We start from the raw sequence: 19,206 nt of genomic DNA on the forward strand, positions 1-19,206 counted from the left end.
TGGAAACTCTCCTCAGGCACTAAACCTGGACCATCACTGGGCTCACTTGACTAGCTGCTCATCTCTCAGGGATCACTCGTCTTCACTGTGTCATGTCCAGTGCCTTAAAAACCATTGTTTCATAGATTTTTGTCTTATTTTTTCAGTGATTTCAGGCAGAAAAGTAAATCTGGTCTCTGTGACTCCATCTGGGCTGGAAACAAATCTGTACCACACTTTAGTTTTTAATTTACCTGGAATTTATGGGTGTTAAATCTTCTGAGTTATTAAATTTCTGAGAATAACTGCTTTACTCTCACTCTGGATTGAAAAGTTTGAACGGAAATAAAATTTTACTCTTAAAATAACTTTCACTCTAAACTTTGAAGGTATATTTTCTGTTTTTGAGCATCCAATGTTGATAGGAAATCTGATGTTTGTTTGATTCTTGCTCCTTTTTTCCAAGAGAATTAAATTGTTTATTGATTACACATGATAATGGATGATACACAAGCTTCATTCCCATCTATAATTTTATCTGGTACCATTAATCAATTTAGATATATTGCATAGGATGTGCCAACAATTATTTTTATGACCAATAATTCCATGATTTTGCTTGGGTAATCTCTTTTAATGGCGAACTTCAGGTGACAACAGTAACTATCAGTTCAACTACACCAAGGTTTCTGAAGACAATGGCTTCTCCACTCAAGCAGGTTGTATATAAATTCCAAATAGAACCTGGCATCACCTTGAAGGAATTCTAACTTCACACTGTTGGGGGAAATTTACCAAGATGGCTTCAGAGTAGACTAACTTTAAACAGCACATTAAAAAAAAAAAAGTCATTTATTCAGCATCATGATCAGACTATTACATTTAACAATCAACAGCATGGGTGCAAAAAATATATATTATATATATCTCAAAGCCCTTTGCTGGAATGGTTTACACTTTCCACAGAACAGAAACTAAAATAAACTGTTATACCATTAATCACAAATACAGTCCTCGAGTTTTTTGCCCATACACATGAGTATTTGTCTAAAACATGTCTTCTTTGTAGCAGCTAGGCCCTTCCACCACTGTGCTTGACTGAGTTCACAAATCTGTTGTAACCTGTGGCTTCCCCGTCACTTCTCTGGCTCTCCTCTCCTGCTAAGCTTTGTGCCCTAATTAAAATATTCTGCCACTGCCATAGTTACTGCTGCTAGTGGAACCGCCATAGCCACCTTGGTTTCGTGGTTTGGCAAAGTATTGGCCTCCACCGCCATAGGGGCCAGAGCTTCTGTCTCCAAAGTTTCCTCCCTTCATGGGACCAAAATTTGAAGACTGATTGTTGTAACTGCCAAAATCACTGTAGCTTCCACCACCTCCAAAATTGCTTCCGTCATCACCAAATGCATTATAGCCATCCCCACTGCCACCATATCCGCCACCACCACGGCTGCCACCAAAGCCAACATGATGACTAAAGTTTCCTCCACGACCGAAGTTATTCCCACCGAAACCACCTCCACGACCACCACCAAAGTTTCCAGAACCACTTCGACCTCTGTGGCTGGATGAAGCACTAGCCATCTCTTGCTTTGATAGGGCTTTCCTAGCTTTGCAGTTGTGGCCATTCACAGGACGGTATTTCTGAATGACAGTCTTATCCACGGAGTCATGGTTGTCAAAGGTTACAAAGGCAAAGCCCCTTTTCTTGCCACTGCCTCAGTCAGTCATGATTTCAGTCACTTCACTTTTTCCGCACTGTTCAGAATAATCTCTTGGGTGATGTTCTTCAGTGTCTTCTTTAACGCCACCAACGAATATCTTCTTCATAGTTAAGTGGGCACCTGGTCTTTGAGAATGTCCTCTTGAGACAGTTCTCTTGGTCTCCACAACTCTTCCATCCACCTTATGTGGTCTTGCATTCGTGGCTGCATCCACCTCCTCCACAGTGGCATATGTGACAAACCCACAGCCCCTGGAGCGCTTGGTGTTTGGATCTCTCGTTACCACACAGTCCATGAGCGGTCCCTGTTGCTCAAAATGGCTCCTCAGGCTCTCATTGGTTGTTTCAAAGCTCAACCCTCCAATGAAGAGCTTCCTTAGGTGTTCGGGCTCTTTAGGAGACTCTGACTTAGACGTGACGCCAGGGAGAAGAGAAACTTTAACGATACTTTCAGAGCTGTCTGTGATTCTTGCTCCTTTGTAAGTAACTTTTTTTCTTTCTACAGGATTTTAGAATCATCTCTTATTTATAATGTTCTGAAATTTCAGTGATCTATCTAGGTAGAGGTTTTTAAAAAATAGCATCTGTGATATTATGAGTTTGACAGTCTAATTTTATAACCTATTATAAAATAAACATGTTTATTAAGATAAAAGTATTTGTCCATGCCACCTAAAATCCAGTATCACCAGTGTTATATTTATCACCTTTTGGGAAACTTTGGATGAAAGAATAGCATTAAGAAAAATTATAATAAATTATCAGGGAAAATTCTGAATGGGTGATGACTGGGTATCATTTCAGCGGGGGTTGTCTAAGAGATCCTTTGGAATTATCTGACTATATGGAGAATTGTAGTTTTCATCACAGACTGATGGTTATATGCAACTCTGTAAGTTGTTGAAAATTTGTAGTAATGCAAGACCAGGGGCAGTGGCTTACATCTGTAATCCCAGCCCTTTGGGAGGCCGAGGCGAGTGGATCACTTGAGGCCAGGAGTTCAAGATCAGCCTGGCTAACATGGTAAAACCCTGTCTCTACTAAAAATACAAAAATTAGCCCGGCATGGTGGTACATGCTTTTAATCCCAGCTACTCAAGAGGCTGAGGCATGAGAATTGCTTGAACCCAGGAGGCGGAGGTCGCAGTGAGCCGATATGGCACCACTGCATTCCTGCCTGGACAACAGAGCAAGACTCTGTCTTTAAAAAAAAAACAAAACCTTATAGTAATGCAAATGAGTCTTGTCCATAGACATGGCAATAAGTTGTGTCCGGTGAAGATGAAAGTGATGACCACTCTGTGGAAAAGATGATTCCAAGCATTATTCTATTTCTTGTAAATATTGATCAGTTTTTTCTATTGACAAATTCATTTCGGCATTCCTGATTGCCTCTATGTGTGTTTGTTCTTTTAATCCCCTTTGAACTGGTTTTAATATATTGGTGTTTTCCTCACTAATTAGTGTGTTAAATAAAATTTTTGACTTTTTAAATTTTATTTTATTTTTGAGACAAAGTCTCACTCTGTCATCCAAGCTGGAGTGCAGTGGCAAGACTTTGGCTCACTGCAACCTCCGTCTCCCAGGTTCAAGTGATTCTCCTGCCTCAGCCTCCCAAGTAGCTGGGACTACAGTTGCAACACCACGCCTGGTTAATTTTTGTATTTTTAGTAGAGACAAGGTTTCACCAGGTTGGCCAGGCTGGTCTCGAACTCCTGACCTTAAGTGATCCACCCCCTCAGCCTCCCAAAGTGTTGGGATTATAGGCGTGAGCCACCGCATCTGGTCAAATCTTTAACTTTTTAAAATATTTGTATGAAAGTCACACTTTTGCCTTATTTTAAAAAAAACATTTTGTTAGTAGCATATATTAATTATAATGTATATCATTATTATAATGTTTGAGAGGAGTTGGAGAACAGACTGGCCTTTGGAACAGAGTACATTTGAGGTAAGTCCTGGCTTCTTATCAAATCCTCTACGACAAATCTAGCTGGTCACCTATTTCTATAACTAAAGTTTTGTCGGCACACAGCCAAACTCATTCATTTACATATTTTCTGTGGCTGCTTTTGTTCTACAAAAACAAGGCTGAGAGTTGCAATAAAGACCATATGACCCACAGGCCAGGGAGCAGAAGCTCCCTCTACCCCTGTAGAACATTGGAACCAAAACGTGACAAAAGGATTTTTGAGTCCCTACTGCCTCCTGTTTGATAACAGTTGTTAATGGAACAAAGTCTGAGTGCTGCTAGAGAACGGACTGTTCCTTGGGACTGCAACAAGCAGTGATGTAATGATATTATGGCATGATTTTCCTGAAGTAGCTAAAAAGGGAGCAACATTCTCCTGGAGTCTCTGGTGTTTCCCTTGTGATTTTGCGGATGACTGTGCCTTTATCTCCTCCACCATACTAAAACTCTGCCACCTGTGTCGTGTTTAAGTGAGTCCTTTAATTGCTCTGGGCTCAGTTTCCTCATACATAACATGAGGTTATTGGATGACTTCCCAGGTCTCTTCTATCCTTACGAGTTCATGTCAGTTTCATATACTTTTTGTTTCTTAATTTTGTTCTCACTTATCAAACATTTATTTTATATCTATTATGTTCCAGGCATTTTACCAGTCACTAGAGATATAGCAGTGAATAATGGGACATGGACTCTGGCCTTACATTAATAAAAATGACAGCAAGCACATTATCAGCAATATCTGATATCACACTATATTATAGGTTCTGAAACACTTTCACAGGCATTTTTATATTTGGCCTTCAGTACAGCACTGTTAGCTGGTTAGACCAGGTATTATTATTTGCATTTTACATATGAAGAAACTCAAACACAGAAACATTAAATTGGCCAAGGTTACATGGTAGTGATATTACCAACTAAGATTTAGAAATTTTGATCCTGATTATTTACAAAAAAGTTTGTTTACTGAAACATTTCAGGCCAGGAGTGGTAGCCCACATCTGTAATCTCAGCACTTTGGGAGGCCGAGGTGGGCGGATCACGAGGTCAGGAGATCGAGACCATCCTGGCTAACATGGTGAAAACCCGTCTCTACTAAAAATACAAAAAATTAGCCGGGCGTAGTGGCAGGTGCCTGTCCTCCCAGCTACTCGGGAGGCTGAGGCAGGAGAATGCTGTGAACCTGGGAGGCAAAGCTTGCAGTGAGCCTAGATCACGCCGCTGCACTCCAGCCTGGGCAACAGAGCGAGACTCCATCTCAAAAAAAAAAAAAACCAAAAAACAAAAAAGAAACATTTCAAACATACTAAAAAATAATAGTACAATCAATCCCATGTACTCATACCCCCAATTTAAAAATATATATATATTTTTGAGACCAGGTCTCATTCTGTCCCCCAGGCTGGGGTACAGTGGAATGATCCCACAGCTCACTGCAGCCTTGACCTCCTGGGCTTAGCTGATCCTCCCACCCCAGCCTCCCAAGTAGCCAGGAACACAGGCATGCACCACCATGCCCAACTAATTTTTGTATTTTTTGTAGAGATGGGATTTTTGCCATTTTGCCCAGGTTGGTCTCAAACTCTTGGACTCAAGGGATCTGCCCATCTCGGCCTCTGAAAGTGATAGGATTACAGGTGTGAGCCTCTGCCCCAATCCCAAATTAGCAATGATCAAGATTTTGACTATATTTTTTTCATCTTCCCCCTTTTTTCTTTGTAGGAGTTTTTTGTTTTTGTTTTGTTTGGGGTTGTTTGTTTGTTTGAGAGAAGGTCTTGCTCTGTCACTCAGGCTGGAATATAGTGGCTTGAGCACAACTCATTGCAGTCTCAACCTCCAGGGCTCAAGCAATCCTCCCACCTCAGCCTCCCCAGTAGCTTGGACTGACTAACGTGTACCACTACGCCTGGTTAATTTTTAAATTTTTTGTGGAGACAGTGTCCCACTATGTTGCTCAGGCTGGTCTTGAACTTTAGGACTCAAGCGATCCTCCTGCCTCAGCCTTCCTAAGTGCTGGGATTACAGGTAAGAGCCATTGCCCGTGGCCTGTAGATGTATTTTAAGTAAATGCCAAAGACCATGTCATTTCACCCCTTTATCCTCAATGTAAATCTTTAAAAAGTAAGGGCATTTTCCTAACACCACCACAATGCCACTTTCACCCTTAATAACATCAAAAATAATTGTTTTGTCTCATTTAAATCTAATTCTTGAATTCTTGATGTTCATTTGGGTAGAATAAAGTTTAAAATCATTTTACTATTTGGTCACACACTGACTAGCCAAGCATCATGTAAATTTGTTTCACAACAGTTTATTGGTTCCTAGATCATCCCTCCTTTCCTAAAAGACTTATTTTGTGTCAGGGAATATTATATGTTACCTCCCCTTTTTCCTTAGTGCCTTAGTCTATTTGTGCTGCTATAACAGAACACCTGAGACTGGGGAACTTATAATAAACAGGTATATATTGTTCACAGTTCTGGAGGCTGAGAAGTCTGAGATCAAGGTGCCAGCAGTTTTGGCATCGGGTTAGGGTCTGGTCTCTGCCTCCATGATGGTGCCTTGAACTCTGCATCCTCCAGAGGAGGGGGAACCCTGTTCCTCATGTAGCAGAAGAGCAGAAGAGAGAGAGCCCACTCCTGCAAGCTCTTTTTTATAGCAGCATTAATCCACACACAAGGGTAGAGCCTTCATGACTGAAATGCCTCCCATTCAGCCCCCACCTCTCAACACTGTTGCAATGAGGATTAAGCTTCCAGCACATAAATTTGAGGGGAACAAAAACATTCAAACTGTAGTATTTGGTTATAGATTTTTTTAGATAGAAACACGGCCACAGGAAATAAAAACTGTAGGTCCCAACCTTCCTTGCAGCTAGATATGGCTTCTGAGTAAATTCTAGTTCATGAGATGTTAACTGAATTGTTGAGTTGAGTTTCTGGGAAGTGTTTGTAAGGGTAGATGGCATATTTTCTTTGCCCTTTCTCCTTCCTGCTCATTAGAATAGAGAAACAGTAGCTGGACCTGAAGCATCTTGACCTATGAGGCTGTGTACTAAAAAAAGAGAGAAGCACTCAGTGAGGATGCTAAGGCATAAAAATAATACAATGCACTTTGGAGACTCGGGAAACGGTGGAAGGGGGGTGAGGAATAAAAGACTACACGTTGGGTACAGTGTACACCGCTTGGGTGACGGGTGCACCAAAATCTCAGAAATCACCACTAAAGAACTTATCTACGTAGCCAAATGCCACCCATTCCCCCAAAACCTACTGAAATAAAAAATAATTTTTAAAAAATCATAGATGACACAAGCAAATGGGGAAAAAAGAGGGAGAGAAAAACACTCAGATCCCTGATGATCCATGGAGTCACTTTATCAGTTTAGAAGTAAACTTTTTTCTGCACTTCAAGCCAATGTTCTCTACTTTGGTTTCTGATTGCTTTCAAACCTGTAGCCAAACAAACCCTAACTTATACACATTGCTGTATACTTCTTTCCCCATCACTCAATTATGGTAGAACTAGACACAGAGAAAGCTGGATTTGCTCTAAGCTTAGGCCTCCTCATCTAACATAACTGTTAACTGAGATGTATTCCATTAAACTTAATTTTTTTGTTTGTTTGTTTCTGGGTTTTGTTTTAGAGACAGGGTCTTGCTCTGTCACTCAGGCTGGAGTGCAGTGGGGCTATCACAGCTCACTGCACTCTGAAACTCCCGGGCTCGAGTGATCCTCCCACCTCAGCTTCCTGAGTAGCTGGGACTACAGGTGCACACCACCATATCACCCTAATTTTAAAAAACTTTTTTTTTTTTGTTGGAGATGGGATCTCACTACATAGCCCAAGCTGGTCGCGAACTCCTGGCCTCAAGTGATTCTCTTGTGATTTGCTGGGATTACAGACATGAGCCACAGCACCAAGCCAAACTTATTGTTTTAAAATGAAAAATGTTCAACTTTCAAAATTCCTTTCCCTTGGGTCTGTCCTTGCTATATAATCGACATCTCTTCCGCCTTCTTAATTGATTGGCTACTCAAATATAGCAGTTTCTTGGTTCTTAAAAGTAGTGTTCTGGCCAGGTGCTGTAGTTCATGCCTGTAATCCTAGCACTTTAGAAGGCTGAGGCTGATCACTTGAGCCCAGGAGTTTGAGACCAGCCTGGGCAACATGGCAAAACCCCGACTCTAAAAAAAAAAAATTACAAAAATTAGCTGGGCATGGTGGTACGTGCCTGTAGTCCCAGCTACTTGGGAGGCTGAGGTGGGATGATCACTTGAGCCTGGGGAGGTTGAGGCTGCAGTGAGCTGTGATCACGCCACTGCACTCCAACCTGAGTGACAGGATAAGAACTTGTGTCAAAAAAAAAAGTAACGTTTATATGGTTTGCAAAATAGGATTTGGAGAAGGCTAGAAAAGACCTGAAATGTTGAATGAGTAACAATCACTGAATACTGGAAAAAGCCCAGCCTTGTTACCTTCTCTGATCTCTGAAAATACATCAGCAATTGCAGAGCTAGTGCTGGTGAGCTACAGTGAGCTGTCACAATTGATGTAGTCATTATTAGAAGATCACAGTATATGCACAGCAGTTCAAATATTGTTAACAGGTCTACATTTAAAAGGTTTCTTATGTAATTTTACAGCTGATAAACCAACCCCTGATGACACAGTGAAACAGGACCAGGATATTAAAGCATTTAAACATAGGTTTTTAATTTATTAACCAAATATCAGGATAATTCCTCAGTCTCTTTTCATATTTAAAAAAAGGAAAAGAAAAAAATACTTGCAGTAACAAAGAAAAGTATTAAGGTTTCTTTCAAAGATGCAGGCTGATTTCCCATATTCCAAACCTTTGAATTACATAATGAAATGGGTGCTAATAAAAAAGAATGTACACCTGACAGATTGAATATTTTTTCTATGATTAATAATTCTCTATTAAAGCAATCTATTAAATTTTATTTTAAAGAGATGTGAGTGATCTAGTTATTAGATCAGCATCCTCAATTTTAGGCCAAATGAGAAACTCCTATAGATTTTGTAATTCTGAACATCTCGTGAGCTGCTGTTCATCTGCTCATGAGATGTTTAAAGAATTGCAATGCACTAAGTTGTACATGTAAAAGCAAGATGTTAATTAAAACACCGGCCAGACATGGTAGCTCATGCCTGTAATCACAGCACTTTGGGAGGCCAAGGCGGGTGGATCACTTGAGGTCAGGAGTTCGAGACCAGCCTGGCCAACATGATGAAACCCCGCCTCTACTAAAAATACAAAAATTAGCCTGATGTGGTGGTGTGCACCTGTAATCCCAGCTACTCAGGAGGCTAAGGCATGAGAACTGCTTGAACCTGGGAGGTGAGGTTGCAGTGAGCCAAGATCAAGCCACTGCACTCCAACCTGGGTGATGGAGTGAGACTCTGTCTCAAAAATAATAATAATAATAAAATAAAAATAATTTAAAAAAATCTGTAAATCTTACACTTTCAGGACATTTATGGAAAATAATTCCTAATAAAGAAACCATAGGGGATATGTAAAATTCTTCTTCTTTTTTTTTTTTTTTTTTTTTTGAGACGGAGTCTCGCTCTGTCGCCCAGGCTGGAGAGCAGTGGCCGGATCTCAGCTCACTGCAAGCTCCACCTCCCGGGTTTACGCCGTTCTCCTGCCTCAGCCTCCCAAGTAGCTGGGACTACAGGCGCCCGCCACCTCGCCCAGCTAGTTTTTTGTATTTTTAGTAGAGACGGGGTTTCACCATGTTAGCCAGGATGGTCTCGATCTCCTGACCTCGTGATCCACCCGTCTCGGCCTCCCAAAGTGCTGGGATTACAGGCTTGAGCCACCACGCCCGGCCAAATTCTTCTTTATATCTCAGTCTTTGAGGAAATACTTTAAATTTCAACCACCATAGAGATGAAAAATAACTCTCAGATGCCTATTCTTTGCACTCTGTTAGATGCTCCCTTTATGTATTCATATATGTTTTATTGCAGATTGTGTTTTCCCAAAGTGGCTGAAATAGTATCTCCTATTCCAAGTGCTCTTTTTATAATGTGACCTTAACATTTGTCTTATGGAGAAGTGGAGTTTATGTCTTTTCCCCTTAAACTTGGGCAAACACTTGCGACTGTCTCAATAAAAGAGTACTGGAGAGTGATGCTATGTAAATTTTGAGGCTAGATCACAAAAATACCATGTTTCATTTTCCTGTCTTGGGACACTCAATACAGGAATTCAACGGTATGCTGTAAGGAAGCCTGCACCCACTCATGCAGAAACCATACGGTAGGTGTCCTGGTTAAAAACCAGCATCCTTCTTGATGTGGTGACTCACACCTGTAATCCCAGCACTTTGGGAGGCCAAGGAGGGCAGATGACCTGAGGGCAGGAGTTTGAGACCAGCCTGGCTAACATGGTGAAATCTCATTTCTACTAAAAATGCAAAATTAGCTGGGCATGGTGACGCATGCCTGTAACCCCAACTATTCAGGAGGCTGAGGCAGGAGAATCGCTTGAACCTGGGAGGCAGAGGTTGCAGTGAGCTGAGATTGTGCCATTGTACTCCAGCTTGGGCAACAAGAGCGAAATTCCACCTAAAAAAAAAAAAAGAAAAGCCGGCATCCTCTGCCAGATAAGTGAGTGAAATCATATCCAGGTGATTCCAGCCCCCAGTCGTTGAGTTAGCCACAGCCTTTGACTCTTCCTGACTAAGGCTTCAGATTATCATCCATACCCACTGTACCCAATCTGAATTCCTGATCCAGAGAATCTGTGAGCATAATAAAGTCGTCATTTTATGCCACTAAGTTTTAGGGTAATTTGTTACAAAACAATGGTAACTGGAACATATATGTTACCTACAAGCCATATTAATGACAATACTTTCAATTTCTTTCTTTTTTTTTCTTTTTTTTTTTTTTTTTTTTTTTGAGACGGAGTCTCGCTCTGTCGCCCAGGCTGGTGTGCAGTGGCGCGATCTCGGCTCACTGCAAGCTCCGCCTCCCGGGTTCACGCCATTCTCCTGCCTCAGCCTCCCGAGTAGCTGGGACTACAGGCGCCCGCCACCTCGCCCGGCTAGTTTTTTGTATTTTTTAGTAGAGACGGGGTTTCACCGTGTTAGCCAGGATGGTCTCGATCTCCTGACCTCGTGATCCACCCGTCTCGGCCTCCCAAAAGTGCTGGGATTACAGGCTTGAGCCACCGCGCCCGGCCTCAATTTCTTATAAATTTCCCCTGGATAAAACCATACAATAAGCCTCATGTATTTTCGAAGTCGTCTCCAAATGTGAAAGAAGAATAATAGCAAATGACCCTAAAGGGAAGTTACAATTCATATATTAATAGAATCACATGCCTTTTCACTGGCTGGAATTAAGACCTTTTGCCTTTCAGAATTAGGCTTTTCCTCAAAATCCATGTCCTCAAACAAATTAGTCCCACTTAATTTTTTCTTCAAATTGTTATCTTTCTGAGTAGTCTATTTCTTGAGTTTTAGATCCTTGACTGTCAGTCTGCTGAGCTCTTTTTTTTGTTTTTGTTTTTGTTTTCGTTTTTGTTTTTGAGATGGAGTGTTGCTCTGTTACCCAGGCTGGAGTGCAGTGGCATGACCTTGGCTCACTGAAGCCTCTGCCTCCCAGGTTCAAGCAATTTTCCCACCTCAGCCTCCTGAGGAGCTGGGATTATAGGGGCGCACCACCACACCCGGCTAATTTTTGTATTTTTAGTAGAGACAGGGTTTCACCATGTTGGCCAGGCTGGTCTTGAACTCCTGACCTCAGGTGATCCGCCCGCCTAGGCCTCCCAAAGTGCTGGGATTACAGGCATGAGCCACCGCACCCGGCCAAGCTTTTCTGCTCAGACATTCCACTTTTCTCTCAAACTTAGCTGATCTAAAACCAAACCCATGTCTTCTTTGAAAATCTGAATCTTCTGAGAGAGTAACAAAGCAAATGATGCAAAATGTTAAAACCTGGCGAATCTGCTAAAAGATAAACAGGAATGTTTCTTTGTAAGATTCTAGCAACTTTTTTGTAAGCTTCTAATTATATTTCAAAATAAGGAGCATGTTAAAATAGAAAAGAAAAGGGATAAGGACTGGAAACAAGAACTGAATTTACTACACAGTTCTCTAATTCTGGTAGCAATGTCTGTTGTTACTGGTGCTTAAATACTTCAGAGTAATCCTTCATTCCAGATTTCCTCAGCTCTTCTAATTAATCAATATTAATTTGTTTTTCTTTTTTGCTATCTGTAGTTAATATTTCTGTTTCTCTCTTCCCAATATCCAGTACCCCTTCTTATGCTAAAAGTGTCAAGATTTTCCTTTGGACAGCCATTCTTCTCCAGTTTTAGATCTTACATAAGGGTGGGATTCAAGACTGAAAATGTAACCCAGGTATAGCATCTTGCAGATGGTCAACAAAGAAGCAGCAAGTTCCTTTAATAAAGTTTAAGTAGTTAAGAAAAAATCCTAACTGATCTTGCTGGTTTTGCTGTCTTTTACATTTTGCTTTAAAAAAAAATGTGCTTATTAGGACTATATATATGTATGTGTGTGTGTATATACACACACACACACACACACACATACACAGAGAGAGACCGGGAGAGGGAGAGAGTTAGTGCAGGGTGAGTTTACTATAGAAAAATTACATTTTCTGCAAAAAGAGTTGATTCTCTTTCTGTTTTTTTAGTTCTCACCTTGGCTCAATATATAATTCCTCAAGTCAAAATATTATACTTAGGTAGGTAGGGCAATCTAAAATAAAATCCCAAGGATGAGAACCTTCATTCTTTCAAACTTTGTTGGACTGTTATATTGCAAAGGATAACCTCCTGTTTTGGATTTTGGCTTATTTTGGTCCTCTACAGAATGACTCCATAAATGAGCCCCAGGAGGCCCATGAAAGGCGGTATCTTACTAACAGGGGCAGAACCACCCGGGACTTCTTTTGCCATCTATTGATTTCCCCACACTATAGCTCCAGGTCTTAAAACCTTCTATTCAAGAGAAAGGATATGGATATTTTTATAAAATCAGTTTGTGTGTGTGTTTTAAGAAAAGAAACCTAGAGCTGTCTGCATTACAAGCATGACTGTGAAAGGGATTTTGTTCAGAGGAAGTGAACATTTTCGCCAACATTCAGAGTCTAGTTGCTCCAAGAAGTCCTAATGTACATCTTTTTTGCCTTGCTGAGTCTTATCTGCTTCACCTCCTTAAAATGCCAACCCATGGGCTGGGTGCGTTGGCTCATGCCTGTAATCCCAGCACTTTGGTAGGCCAAGGCGAGCAGATCACGAGGTCAGAAGTTCGAGACCAGCCTTACCAACATGGTGAAACTCCATCTCTACTAAAAATACAAAAGTTAGCTGGGCGTGGTGGTGCGTGCCTGTAATCCCAGTACTCAGGAGGCTGAGGCAGGAGAATTGTTTGAACCCAGGAGGCAGAGGTTGCAATGAGCCAATGAGCCAAGGTCGCACCATTGCACTCCAGTGCTCCAATCTGGGCAACAGAGGAAGACTTAGTCAAAAAAAAAAAAAAAAAAAAAAAGCCAACCCATGGTTTATCAAATCTACAAAACTCAATGCAATGTGCATCACTCCCTTTCTTCTTCCTTTTTCTCATTAACTAGCATCATTGCCCTCTTTGGCAACTGCATAGTTAGCAGGTATTGCCAGAAAGATTCTATTATAGACTGTTGGCTCTTCTGCTCCCTTTTTCCTCTTGCCAAGTTTTTTTTTTTTTTTTTTTGAGATGGAGTCTCACTCTGTTGCCCAGGCTGCAGTGCAGTGGCATGATCTCAGCTCACTGCAGCCTCCGTCTCCCAGGTTCAAGCAATTCTCCCACCTCAGCCTCCCGAGTAGCTGGAATTACAGGCGTGCACCACCACGCCTGGCTAATTTCTGTATTTTTAGTAGAGATGGGGTTTCACCATGTTGGCCAGGTTGGTCTTTAACTCCTGACCTCAGGTGATCCGCCAACCTTGGCTTCCCAAAGTGCTCGGATTGTAGGCGTGAGCCACTGCACCTGGCCTCTTGCTAAGTTTTTAGGGACTGTTCTAATACCCTTTAACCATCCCTCCTCTTTTTTTTTCTCCCCCCCACCTTTTTTTTTTTTTTTTTTTTTAAATAAATGAAGCCTTTAGATTTGTTTTAGTTTTTCTTCTCACCTACAAGCTCCACTGGCAGGTTGATGCCCTTGTATGGTATCCAGTGATAGACGTTGAATCCATCCTTACTAGTATTTGCTCCTTGGAGGTGAAAAAAATAAATGTTTTATAAAACTCAAATTGGCCTTATCAAACAAAACATCTGCTAGATCAGTGAATGACTGGTGACAGCAGGAGACAGCAGTGCTGGCCTCTCCAATAGAAGTCACTGCAGTTAATGGAAGCTATTATGGGAAAATTCTGGCACGAAGTTTTCTTTTTCTTTCTTTTTTTTTCTCCTTCAGACAGCTAAAATTTTTTTAAAGAAAAAATGTATTCAGTTGCTAGGGTAACTGTGGTTTCAAAACTACCATAACAAAAGCCAGATATCACATATCAGACTACCAAATTGTTAATTTGACTGGTATTTTAAAATAATTGCTTGAAAGAGATGTTTTCGCCTTATCTTAGCTATAGAGAACAGAGAGAAAGGGAGATCAGGAAAAACAGAAGAAAAAAGGAGAAAAAAACCTGATAGATTTAAGAAATGTTTTTGCCTTGCTAAATATTTGTTGGAAGTAAAAATTATTTTACGTTATGGATACATTTGCATGCAGGATTTATTTAGTCAGATTCAAAACATAAGGAGGATACTGGGTTATTCTGTTTTCAATTTCTCTTCCCACATTTCAAGCCTTGCCTGGGTTTTAAGTGAACAGTTTTCCATGGGTACTTGGTAAAGGAACTGGTTGCTTAGGGGAGTCATGCATGTTCTGAAATCTTTTATGAGTGATTATGTTTCTTCTGTGTCATGCTTTTCATCACTTGATTTAAAGTGAATATAATAAAGCCATTAAGTGCTTGGATTCTGGAATTGGTCATATCTTGGACTAAATTCCTTTTCTATCCCTTACTAAATTCCTTCAACCTCTCTGAGTTTCTTCATTTATAAAAAGAATAAGGCCAGGCAAAGTGGCTTACACTCAACACTTTGGGGAGGCCGAGGCGGGTGGATCACTTGAGCCCAGGAGTTTGAGACCAGCCTGAGCAACATGGTGAAACCCTGTCTCTACTAAAAGTAAACAAATAAATAAATTGCTGGGCAAGGTGACATGTTCCTGTAGTACCAGCCACCTGGGAGGCTGAGATGGGAGGAGGATCCATTGAGCCCGGAAGGTCAAGGGTACAGTGAGCTGTGATTGCACCACTGTTCTCCAGCCTGGGCAACAGAGTGAGACTTTGTCTCTAAATTAATTAATTAAACCTTTACATATAAAAGAATATCAGCTGAGGGCTGTGGTGTGCATCTGTAGTTGCAGCTACTGGGGAGGCTGAGGTAGGAGGATCCCTTGGGACCAGGAGTTTGAGCCTGTAGTGCATTATGATCCCACCTGTGAATAGCAACTGGAGTCTGTCCTGGAAAACGCAGTGGGACCCTGTCTCTTAGAAAAACAGGGTGGGGGTGGGGAGGGGGATATCAGAACAAATAATTTGCAAGGAAAGGAAGAGAGAATAACATATAGATTAAAAGACACTTGGGAGGTATATTAACTAAATGCAATGTGTGCATGTTTAGATCTGATTTGAAAAAAAATAACTAAAAAAATCATTTATGACACAACTGGGGAGACTTTAATGTGTTTAGATATAATTATAGAATAACATGGTATTGGAGAATTTTTGGTGTTTTTTCTTTGACATTTGGATGCATACCATAATATTTACAAATAAAATAATATAATATCTGAAATTTGCCTCAAAATAAGGAAGAGGGAAATGGATGGGATACAGATGAAACAAGTTTGGCCATGAGCTGACAACTGTTGATACTGGGTGATGGATATAGAAGGGCTCATTAAAATATTCTATTTCTAAATAAGTATTTGATTTTTTTTTTTTTTTTTTTCCAAATTTCAGACAGGATCCTGCTCTGTCACCCAGTCTGGAGTGCAATCATGGCTCACCTCAGCTTCGACCTCCCAGGCTCAATCTATCCTCGCATGTCAGCCTCCCCAGTAGCTAGGACCACAGGTACACACAACCATGCTCAGCTAATTTTTGTATTTTTTATAGAGACAGGGTTTTACCATGTTGCCTAGGCTGGTCTCAAACTCCTGGGCTCAAGGGATCTGCCCTGCCTTGGCCTCCCAAAGTGCTGGGATTATAGGCTTGAGCCACTGTGCTCAGCAGGTCTTTTCTACAATAAAAGTTTTAAAAAAAGATATCAGTAAGACTCACCTGGTAAGGTTATTGTGGGGATTAAATGAGATGCTGTGTGTAAAGCACTTGGCAGAATGCCTGGTATATAATAATTGCTCAATAAATATTAGCTATTATTTTTAGAGACAAGGCCTCCTCTTCCCCTCCTGCAGAACTATGAAAGCCAGACCATGAAATGTGTGGCTGACTGGAGCAGCTAACCTTACTCCTTCCAAATCAGGCAGCTGCAGGCTGTCATTGCATTCATCCTCATCCAACCTTGCTTCTGTACTAGGCCCTGTGCTTCCCACACACACACTAAAATTCTGTTTTATAGCGGCTGTTGGCTTTGCCTTTAGTTTCACAGTAAGTTTTAGCTGGGAATGCTATTTCAGTGGAAAATGGAAGGCAGGAACTTTTTTAGCTCAACTATTAATAAGTATTGAGCACATTGTTAGGAATTTTCCTATATAGTTTTATTTAACCTTCACAACAATCCTTCAAAGTCGAAATTATTAGCTTCGTTTTAGAGAGGAGGAAAGACAAGTTTCAAGGCCTGCCCAAGGTCACAGGGCCTTAAAGTGGTGGGCCTTAATTCACACCCAGCTCCTGAGACCTCCAAAGGGCTTGTGCTTACCCAGGAGCCCTGGCTATCAGCTCTCTTGCCTTTCTTTTCCTTATCCTGGCTTAAAAACAACAGCCATCCAGAAAAGGTTAAGTTGACATTCCTAATCAAAAGAGTCTGGACCAGGTGCAGTGGCTCATGCCTATAATCCCAGCACTTTGGGAGGCTGAGATGGGTGGATCACGAGGTCAGGAGTTCGAGACCAGTCTGGCCAAGATGGTGAAACCCCGACTCTACTAAAAATACAAAAAATTAGCTGGGCGTGGTGGCGGGCGCCTGTAATCCCAGCTCCTCGGGAGGCTGAGACAGGAGAATCACTTGAACCCGGGAGGTGGAGGTTGCAGTCAGCCGAGATCGCGTGGCTGCACTCCAGCTTGGGCGACAGGGTGAGAGTCTGTCTCAAAAAAAAAAAAAAAAAAAAGTCTGACATCACGTTTATCTGTACTGTAGAGGCAGAGGCAGCACTGGTTTGCAGCCCAGTGGTAAGAGGTCTGCCCAACTGATGGGGAGAGTTACAGGCTTAGGAATAGCTTAGGCCGGTCAGAGGGGAGGCTCTGAATGTAGAAATAGAAAGAAAAAGGTTTTCGGGATTGCACTGACATTTGTGTTTCATTTCCCTCTTGTTCCAAATGCTATTCAACTTAAGGGAAGAAGAAAGCAGGGAGGGATACCTTATACGAAAACTGTTCCATTCCGAAAATTAAAAACAGCCAGCTGCCATCAAATACCATGGGCCCTTATATTCAAACTTCAGCTGTAATTTCGTTGGGAGGTTGCAATGGCACCCTAAACTGTCAAATGATGAGTTGACCTCAGAATCCTGCTTACATAAAGCCGGACAATTCCATGCAAGGCGGGTATCTGGTTACAACTGAAGTTACTGGTTGTTTATGTCCGACTTGTCCGGGAATGGAACAGAGAAAGAGGAACCAGAAGAAAGAGAAACTCGCGACAACAGAGTTGCCGAAAGAGAAGTGTTGGCGCCTCAAACTTGAGGATCAGCTTCTCGGGCCCCACTCCAAGGTGTCGTGGCGGTCGGGTTCTTTCCGCCGCCCCCCGGAAGATTCTCAGCTAACCCTTTCTCCGCCGAGACCCAGAGGCCCTCACTCTGACACCACTCCGGGAGCCAAGCTACTGTAAGGAGCTGATACCACCCCTCGCCGGCGCGAACCGCCCATCTCCCCAGACCCGCCCACCCCCTGCTGCGCATCCCTGACGTTCTAGCCCGGCGAAGGTCCTCTTAAATTAGGAAACAATAGCTATTTAGGAAGAAGGGCAAATAACCCGCGCTCTGCGCGCCCAATCGTGGAATTCTTGGGAGTTCCCCGCGGGCAAGGAACTCTGCTGCTCCCGGCAGCTGCGGAAGAGAAGAGGGAGCCTGCGTGCTGGGGCAGGGGCGTCGCGAACTTGGGGCAACCCACTTCCAGGGCCCCGCCCCCGCTTTCCCGCCTGCCGGGGACCCGCCGAATGGGGAACCACCCTCCTCCCTGAGGCAAATTTGGAAGGGGAGGGGTCCAGGAGCGGTAGAGCCGGGGCGCCAAGCGCCAGATTCTGCCGCTCAGAAGTCGGGGGCAGTCCCCAGTCCCGCCTCAGGCCCCCGCGCTCACAGTGCGCACCGCCGAGGGCGCGGGCCAGGCGCGCGGTGTCACCGCCGCGAAGTCTTTTACTTGCCCTTCAGGAGCCGGCCCTCGACCCCTTGGAGGGTGGAGATTCCTCCCATTCCCTCCTCCCCCTCCCCCGGGTCAGCGAAGAGACGTGGAATTGAGCTGGAGCGATGATTCCGCGAGCACTGTAATTACGCACACACTGAAATCTTCACCGTTGACTTAAGTTACTTGGCGCTGCGAGAGCTGGGGCCCTGCATATTGATTAAATGCAGCCTCTATTTACCTAAACAATAAATGTAGAGATTAGCAACGTTCACTTGATCACAATAATGGGATTGACAATTAAGGGGCAATGCATCCCAGATGTAGCAGAGCCTATGGGCTGCATGCAGCGGGCAGAGGGCTTCTCGGAGAGGGGCGCTCGGGCAGTTGCGGCGGCGGAGGTGGTGCAGAGCAGGAAGCGGCGCGGAAGCACAGCGGGAGCGGAGGGGGACGCCCATACTCGTCAAGGTCGCCCACCCCGCCCTGGAGGCTCGAAACTGGCTTTGGGGTACCTGAATGTCCCGACTCCCAGGGAGACATCTGGAGCTCGGAGCCACCCTCCCTGCGGCGATGGCACCTGCCTCAAGGCGGTCTCGCTTGCTGATGCCTGGCTGGGAAGGAGGATGGACGCCGCTGGCATGTGCCCTGGTAAGTGTGTCTGTTTGTCATCAGTGTACATTCTGCATGTGGCAACGGGGCAAGGGGGAGGAGCACGTGTCTAAAGTGCACGGAGACTTCCTCTACCCCTGTGTATATACCCTTCAGTCAATGTTCCAAAAAGCGGGTCAGGGCGGAGGGTATCCTTCTGGATCTGGAAGGGCGTGGTTTGACATCGGTGGGTGTGACAGGAAAGTCCAGCCTGTCAGGGTTGGGCTCTACAGTGGCCGAAATCAAGAAAGC

General features: G+C 43.0%; 1 pseudogene; it reads right to left on the reverse strand.

The window, feature by feature from the left end:
- Nucleotides 1–1,158: 1,158 nt before the first annotated feature.
- Nucleotides 1,159–18,985, reverse strand: LOC112635847 (annotated as a pseudogene).
- Nucleotides 18,986–19,206: the final 221 nt, after the last annotated feature.

The sequence above is a fragment of the Theropithecus gelada genome, chromosome 12 (genome assembly GCF_003255815.1).
Source record: "Theropithecus gelada isolate Dixy chromosome 12, Tgel_1.0, whole genome shotgun sequence".
Classification (NCBI taxonomy): Eukaryota; Metazoa; Chordata; class Mammalia; order Primates; family Cercopithecidae; genus Theropithecus; species Theropithecus gelada.